Here is an 8,863-nt window from a genome sequence, read left to right as displayed (position 1 = left end):
TGTTAAATTTTCCTTGCTATTTGTTTCTTTGATATTTCTCCCAGCAATCTTGATTCCATCTTGTGCTTCATCCAGCCCAGTGTTTCTCATGCTTTGCATATAAGTTAAATGAGCAGGGTGACAATATACAGCTTTGACATACTCCTTTCCCAATTTGGAACCAGTCTGGGTTCCATGTTGATTCTAACTATTGCTGTTTGACCTGCACACAGATTTCCCAGGAGGCAGGTTGGGCAGTCTGGTATCCCCATCTCTTTAAGAATTTTCCACAGTTTGTTGTGATCCACACAGTCAAAGGCTTTGGCATAGTCAATAAAGCAGAAGTAGATGTTTTTCTGGAACTCACTTGCTTTTTCAATGACCGAACGGAAGTTGGCAATTTGATGTCTGGTTCCTTTGCCCTTTCTAAATCCAGGTTGACCATCTGGAAGTTCATGGTTCACATACTGTTGAAGCCTGGTTTGGAGAATTTTAAGCATTACTTTGCTCGTGTGTGTTCAGTTCAGTCCAGTTGTTCAGTGGAGTCTGACTCTTTGTGACCCCATGGACTGGCACACCAGGCCTCCCTGTCCATTACCAACTTCCAGCATTTACTCAAACTCAAGTCCATTGAGTAGGAGATGCCATCCAACAATCTCATCCTCTGTGTCCCCTTCTCCTCCTGCCCTCAATCTTTCCAAGCATCAGGGTCTTTTCAGATGAGTCATTTCTTTGTATCAGGTGGCCAAAGTACTGGAGTTTCAGCTTCAGCATCAGTCCTTCCAATGAATATTCAGGACTGATTTCCTTTAGGATGAACTGGTTGGATCTCGTTGCAGGCCAAGGGACTGCCAAGAGTCTTCTCGAACACCACAGTTCAAAAGCATCAATTCTTTGGTGCTCAGCTTTCTTGTAGCCCAACTCTCACATCCGTACATAACTATTGGAAAAACCATAGTGTTGACTAGATGGGCCTTTGTCGGTAAAGTAATGTCTCTGGTTTTTAATAAACTGTCTAGGTTGGTCATAGCTTTCCTTCCAAGGAGTAACCGTCTTTTAATTTCATGGCTACAGTCACCATCTGCTGTGATTTTGGAGCCCAAGAAAATAAAGTCTGTCATTGTTTCCATTGTTTCTCCATCTATTTGCCATGAAGTGATGGGTCTAGAAGCCATGATCTTAGTTTTCTGAATGTTGAATTTTAAGCCTACTTTTTCACTCTCCTCTTTCACTTTCAACAAGAGACTCTTTTAGTCCTGGCATGTGAGATGAGTGCAATTGTGTGGTAGTTTGAACATTCTTTGCATTGCCTTTCTTTGGGATTGGAATGAAAACTGACTAACCATTCCTGTGACCACTGGTGAGTTTTCCAAATTCCACCATTTCCAAATGGTCATCACACCACTGTGGTTATCTGAGTCATGAAGATCTTTTTTGTATAGTTCTTCTGTGTATTCTTGCCAGCTCTTCTTAATATCTTCTACTTCCATTAGGTCCATAACGTTTCTGTACTTTATTGTGCCCATTTTTGCATGAAATGTTCCCTTGGTATCTCTAATTTTCTTGAGGAGATCTCTAGTCTTTCCCATTCTTTTGTTTCCCTCTATTTCTTTGCATCGATTACTGAGAAAGGTTTGCTTATCTCTCCCTGCAATTCTTTGGAACTCTGCATTCAGGTGGGTGTATCTTTCCTTTCCTCCTTTGCCTTTCGCTTCTGTTCTTTTCTCAGCTATTTGTAAGGCCTCCTCAGACAACCATTTTGCCTTTTTGCATTTCTTTTTCTTGAGGACGGTCAGTTTTCTTTTAGTAGGTTTTAATATAATATCTATTTTTTCATTCTTTCATTTTTTTTTAAAGTCTTTAGTTTTAATGTTTTATAATTTTATTTTTAAGTGGCTGAGTTTTCCTTTCTTTTTTTTTTTCCAGTGTGATTATCTCTGTCTTTTTATAGGTAGAATCAATTACAGTTATTATGTGTCTCATATTTTTGCACAAATTTCTCTAATTTTTGTGTTTATGTGTGTGATTTCTATTATGATTTTCTCTGTTCTCTTTTCTCCTTTTATTTTTAAAAATCTCCTCATGAATTGATCAAGCTTTTCCTGTTTTCTTTTATTTCCCTTGACTGATTTGAAATTTTAAATTTCCATTTCTATTCCTTTAGTAGTTTACCTTAAATTTTTAACATGAATTACTCTATTTAAAGAAACACGAGTCATTATCTCTACTCTCCTATTGAACATAAAGTTTTTAGATTGCCTTAACTCTAATTCCTCTCTACTAATTTGTTATTGTTTTTCAGGATTTTAGTTCTTCCTTAAATAGTAACTATTGTTACATTGGTTTTTACTCCCATTATTCATTATCATTATTATTATACATTCATGTTGGCAGTTATTCACTTAAACTTCCCAGTTCCTTTGCTCATGGTTCTTTCATGTATCTTGATTCTTTCAGTAGAACATCTAGAAATTCTTCACCTGGACTTTGTTAGTAGTCTGTTTTTATTTTAAAACGTCTTTAGTTGAGTCTTTTTTTTTTTGGCTGAACCAGCTCTTAGTTGCGGCCTGTGGGATCTAGTTCCCTGACCAGGGATCAAAGCCAGACCTCATGAATTGGGAGCATGAAGTCTTAACCACTGGACCACCAGGGGAGTCCTGAGTCTTATTCCGCTTTGTGAATTCTCTCTTTAGCTATGTCAACCTACTAAATATTGATAATTTAATTCCTTGAGGGTTTTAAAATTTAATCACTGAAAAACTGACCAAGTGGCAGTTCAGGTGTTCCTAACTGAAAGAAGATAATGCTAACAGAGTAAAAACAAAGAGCAGATAAACTCCTCCATCTAAGTGTTTGGAGCAAGACCGAAAGAAGGACCCTCTGCAGCCATAGAAATAACAAAGCATCTTTGACTAATATGAGTGACTAGTGCTTCTTTGCCAGTAATTCCAGTCGTGCTTTAATGCTCCTGCTTTTCAGATTAAAATTATCAAGATATCAGTTGCCAAATTTCCTCCACTTCTTGACAACATCTGATTCAGAACCAGCCTCTGCTTTCTTAAACCCTACATATTTCACCTAGTTCAAGCATATATCCTATAGTAAACCCCTCTCACAGCTGCTCTGGTGTACCTTCTCCTTTGCCCCAACAAGCTAGATAAAGCGAGTGTTTTCGACTACAGGTGTGTTCCTGCTTAATGTGTTTTCCCTTACTGTGTTTTTAAGCTCTAAATGTTCTCGTTAATTATTTTGTGATTCTGACTGTTCTGTCTTCAATTTTGATCATGTCTTTTCTCTCTTATACTTTCTATTCCTTCTTTTATGGGGCTAGTTATTTTAAACATACTTAATTTTATCCAATTCAACTCTATCCAACACTTGTCTTTTAAAATATTTGTTTATTTGTTTGGCTATACCAGGTCTTTGTTGTGGTGCGTGGGATCTTTGATCTCCATTATGGCACACAAGATCCTCAGTTGCAGCAGGTGGGATCTAGTTCCCTCACCAGGGACTGAACCTGGGATGACTGCATTGGAAGCTTGGAGTCTTAGATGCTGGACCATGAGGGAAGTCCGCTATCTAATACTAGTCTTAACTGAAGTTGTAGGGATAGTAATACCATCCTGTTGTTTATTATATGCTAATTTCTGTTCAAAGTGGTTTATTTCTCTATGTGTTTTGTAATTTTCACTGCAACCCCATCTTCATTTTGAAACCACTTCCAGAGTGAATTTGAGTTTGTTTCTGCCAGGTTGCACTAGGAATATTACCATCTCTATGCCAACTATTTTTTGTCAGTTTAGTTTTTTGGTAGGATTTTACACAGAATACAAATACATTTTTAAAGTATGTTTGATACGATTTGACAAATGTATGCATTTGCATAATTATCACCACAGTCAAGACATAGAACCTCTCCATCACCCACCAAGTTTCCATGCCAGCCCAACTTTTAAGATATTTGGGGGATTTCTGGACCATGTTGTAGTATGAGGTATATATGTGACGTCCTTAACTCCATGAGGCTTGGGTCTAGATTATCAATTTTCCAAAGAGATTTTCTTGTAAACTCTGAACTCAGTTTAAGGCAAACAGTATTCCTTGTTATCTTCCTGTTTGCTGGTAGGAAGACTCCTCCCCAGCCCCACCCCACTGCCATCCCTGCAATGCAGCCTTTCAGTGTGGTGTAGCTCTTTGACAGGCTGCCATTTTATAGGTATCTGAGCTAGCTGAAACTCCAATACTTTGGCCACCTCATGAGACGAGTTGACTCACTGGAAAAGACTCTGATGCTGGGAAAGGTTGGGGGCGGGAGGAGAAGGGGACGACGGAGAATGAGATGGCTGGATGGCATCACCGACTCTGTGGACATGAGTTTGAGTGTACTCCGGGAGTTGGTGATGGACAGGGAGGCCTGGCGTGCTGTGATTCATGGGGTCGCGGAGAGTCGGACACGACTGAGCGACTGAACTGAACTGAGAGTCGAACACGACTGAGCGACTTCACTTTCACTTTTCACTTTCATGCATTGGAGCAGGAAATGGCAACCCACTCTAGTGTTCTTGCCTGGAGAATCCCAGGGACGGGGGAGCCTGGTGGGCTGCCGTCTATGGGGTCACACAGAGTTGGACACGACTGAAGGGACTTAGCAGCAGCAGCAGCAGCAGCAGCAGTCACATTATCCTGCCTTATAAGGCCCAAGGCCTCAAAGTCCTATCCCTGATGGACATTAAACTCAAATATCATGGTTAGAAAGACTCACAGTGCTACTGCTCCTGTTTCAGCTACTAGGTCACTACTCTGGCTTATCGTACTCTTCCCTTCCCCTTTTTTGATTTATACATTTTAGTGAAGTATGACATACATATAGAAGAGCATACAGATTATAAACACATAGCTCAATATCACAAGTGAATATACCTAGGTAACAAGTACCCACATAAAGAAAAAAAAGGTTACTAGGAATTTCCTATTATTCTTTCCAACCAATATCTCCTCCCAAGAAGAATCATTATTCTGACTTCTAACATCATAGATTAATTTTGCCTACTTTTGAATGTTATATAAATGCAATCATATAGCATATATTCTTTTGTGTCTGGTTTCCATTGCTTATCATTGTATTTCTGAAGTTCACTCATATTGTTTCATGTACTTGTAGTTTATTTTCGTTGCTGTATGTTATTTCATTGCATGAATACAACAGGATTTATATTGTAGGTGGACATTCGGTTTGTGTCCAGTTTTCCTCTTTTCTTTTGGAGCCTGGGATTTCCCTTTCTTTCTTTCAAGCTCTGCTGTGTATTTAGTAGGATTTAAAAAGCATTTCCTGCTCAATAGTCCTGTATGATCTGTGTCGAGACATGTTTTAGGTTTTGTAGATTGCCAAATCTTCAGACATACAAGTCATATATTTCATTTTTTGTTGTTGAAATCCTTGATTTTCACCTGATTTACTCAGGCTGATGACTCATTTCTTTAGACTGCTTTTGGAAGAAATAGTCTTGATTCTTGTGACAAATAACGAATGAACAGAAATAGCAGGATACAGATGAGATATGTATTAATTTTTAGGTTTGATCTCTTGCCTTGGGTGGCTTACTACATATACAAGGCTAGATAAATGTTCAGTTCAGTTCAGTTAAGTCGCTCAGTTGTGTCCGACTCTGCGACCCCATGAATCACAGCATGCCAGGCCTCCCTGTCCAACGCCAACTCCCGGAGTTCACTCAAACTCATGTCCATCGAGTTGGTGATGCCATCCAGCTATCTCATTCTCTGTTGTCCCCTTCTCCTCCTGCCCCCAATCCCTCCCAGCATCAAAGTCTTTTCCAGTGACTAAGTATAAAATATTGAAAAGGCATGTTAAAGAAATGGGTGATTGAAGGCAAACAAGAGTGAGCAGTGTGGATGTAGCTATTTGGGTACAGAATCTCTTGGCTACTTGACACTAGGAATTTGAAATGAGAGGGAACCTCTCTTAATGGCTCAGTGCTAGGTTATCAATATGTTGCCAGAAGAGCCACTCCAAAGTGGGCCTGATTTTGCCCTCCAAAAGTGATTGTTTCACTAGATCAGTGTTTCTCAACTGTGGGCATTTTTCCCCCGCTCAGGGAATATTTTGAAATGTCTGGAGATGCTTGGTTGGCACAGTACTTGTATCTAGTGGGTAGAAGCTAGGAATGCTGCTAAACATCTTACAATTAATTCACAGGACAGCCCCTCTCCCCATGCCCCCAGTGAAGAATTTTCCAATGGACATAGAGATTATCATACTAAGTGAAGTAAGCCAGACAGAGAAAGATAAATAACATGATATCGCTTATATGGAGCCTGAATAAAAAAAAGATACAAATGGGGGGAGGGAGAAATTAGGACAACAGGAGTAACATATACATACTACTGTATTATCAAGGACCTATTGTATAGCACAGGGAACTATACTCAATATTTTGTAATAATGCATAAGGGAAAAGAATCTGAAAAAGAATAAACACACAAATATAGTTATAACACATCTAATTATAACTAAATCTCTGTGATATACATCTGAAACTAACATGATATTGTAAATCAACTATACTTCAATAAAGCGAACAAACCAAAAGAATTTTTCAGCTCAAAGAGTAAATAATGCCAAGGGTGAGAAACTCTGTTCCAGACCTAGGAACTAGTTGTTGCTGTTCAGTCACAAAGTCATATCTGACTCTGCAATCCCATGGACTGCAGCATGCTAGGCTTCCCTGTCCTTCACCATCTCCTGGAGTTTGCTCAAATCCATGTTCACTAGATCAGTAATGCCATTCAACAATCTCATCCTCTGTTGCTGCCTTCTCCTGCCCTCAATCTTCCCAGCATCAGGGTCTTCACAACAGGTAGCAAAAGTATTGGAGCTTCAGTTTCAGCATCAGGCCTCCCAGTGAATATTCAAGGTTGATTTCCTTTCAGTTCAGTTCAGTTCAGTGGCTCAGTCATGTCCGACTCTTTGAGACCCCATGAATCACAGCATGCCAGGCCTCCCTGTCCATCACCAACTCCCAGAGTTCACTCAAACTCATGTCCATCGAGTCGGTGATGCCATCCAGCCATCTCATTCTCTGTTGTCCCCGTCTCCTCCTGCCCCTAATCCTTCCCAGCATCAGAGTCCTCTCCAGTGAGTCAACTCGTCGCATGAGGTGGCCAAAGTATTGCAGTTTCAGCTTTAGCATCAGTCCTTCCAATGAACACCCAGGACTGATCTCCTTTAGAATGGACTGGTTGGATCTCCTTGCAGTACAAGGGACTCTCAAGAGTCTTCTCCAGCACCACAGTTCAAAAGCATCAATTCTTTGGCGATCAGCTTTCTTCACAGTCCAACTCTCACATCCATACATGACCACGGCAAAAAGCATTGCCTTGACTAGACGGACCTTGGTTGGCAAAGTAATGTCTCTGCTTTTTAATATGCTATCTAGGCTGGTCATAACTTTCCTTTCAAGGAATAAGTGTCTTTTAATTTCATGGGTGCAATCAGCATCTGCAGTGATTTTGGAGCCCCAAAAAATAAAGTCTGACACTGTTTCCACTGTTTCCCCATCTATTTCCCATGAAGTGACGGGACCAGATGCCATGATCTTTGTTTTCTGAATGTTGAGCTTCCAGCCAACCTTTTCACTCTCCTCTTTCACTTTCATCAAGAGGCTTTTGAGTTCCTCTTCACTTTCTGCCATAAGGGTGGTGTCATCTGCATATCTGAGGTGATTGATATTTCTCCCAGCAATCTTGATTCCAACTTGTGCTTCTTCCAGCCCAGCATTCCTCATGATGTACTCTGCATATAAGTTAAATAAGCAGGGTGACAATATACAACCTTGATGTACTCCTTTTCCTATTTGGAACCTGTTGTTCCATGTCCAGTTCTAACTGTTGCTTCCTGACCTGCATACAGGTTTCTCAAGAGGCAGGTCAGGTGGTCTGGTATTCCCATCTCTTTCAGAATTTTCCACAGTTTATTGTGATCCACAGTCAAAGGCTTTGGCATAGTCAATGAAGCAGAAATAGATGTTTTTCTGGAACTCTCTTGCTTTCTCCATGATTTCCTTTAGGATGGACTTATTTGATCTCCTTGCTGTTCAAGGGACTCTCAAGAGTCTTCTCCAGCACCACAATTCAAAAGTATCAATTCTTCAGTGCTCAGCCTTCTTTATGGTCTAACTTTCACATCCATACACGACTACTGGAAAAACAATAGCTTTGACTATATGGACATTTATTGGCAAAGTGATCTCTGCTTTTTAATATGCTGTCTAGGTGTGTTGTAGCTTTTCTTCCAAAGAGCCAGTGTCTTTTAATTCCATGGCTGCAGTCACCATTCTGCACTGATTTCAGAGCCCAAGAAAATAAAATCTGCCACTGTTCCCATTTCCCCCCCATCTATTTGCCATGAAGTGATGGGACCAGATGCCATGTATAATTTTTTGAATGCTGAGTTTTAAGCCAACTTTTTCACTCTCCTCTCTCATCTTCATCAAGAGACTCTTTTGTTCCTTTTTGCTTTCTGCCATTATGATGGTATCATCTGCATGTCTGAGGTTGTTGATACTTCTCCCAGAAATCTTGATTCCAGTTTGTGATTCATCCAGTCCACATTTCAAATGATGTACTCTGCATATAATTTAAACAAAGCAGGTGACAATATACAGCCTTAAGGACTCCTTTCCCAATTTGGAATCAGTTTGTTGTTCCATGTTGATTCTAACTGTTGCTTCTTGACCTGCATACAGGTTTCTCAGGAGGCAGGTAAGGTGATCTAGTATTCTCAGCTCTTTAAGAATTTACCACAGTTTGTTGTGGTCCACACAGTCAATGGCTTTAGTGTAGACAATGAAGCAGAAGTAGATGTTTA

Source organism: Moschus berezovskii, chromosome 12, assembly GCF_049115385.1.
Source record: "Moschus berezovskii isolate FMDL1 chromosome 12, NW_MosBer_1.0, whole genome shotgun sequence".
Classification (NCBI taxonomy): Eukaryota; Metazoa; Chordata; class Mammalia; order Artiodactyla; family Moschidae; genus Moschus; species Moschus berezovskii.
This window is presented reverse-complemented; position numbering follows the sequence as displayed.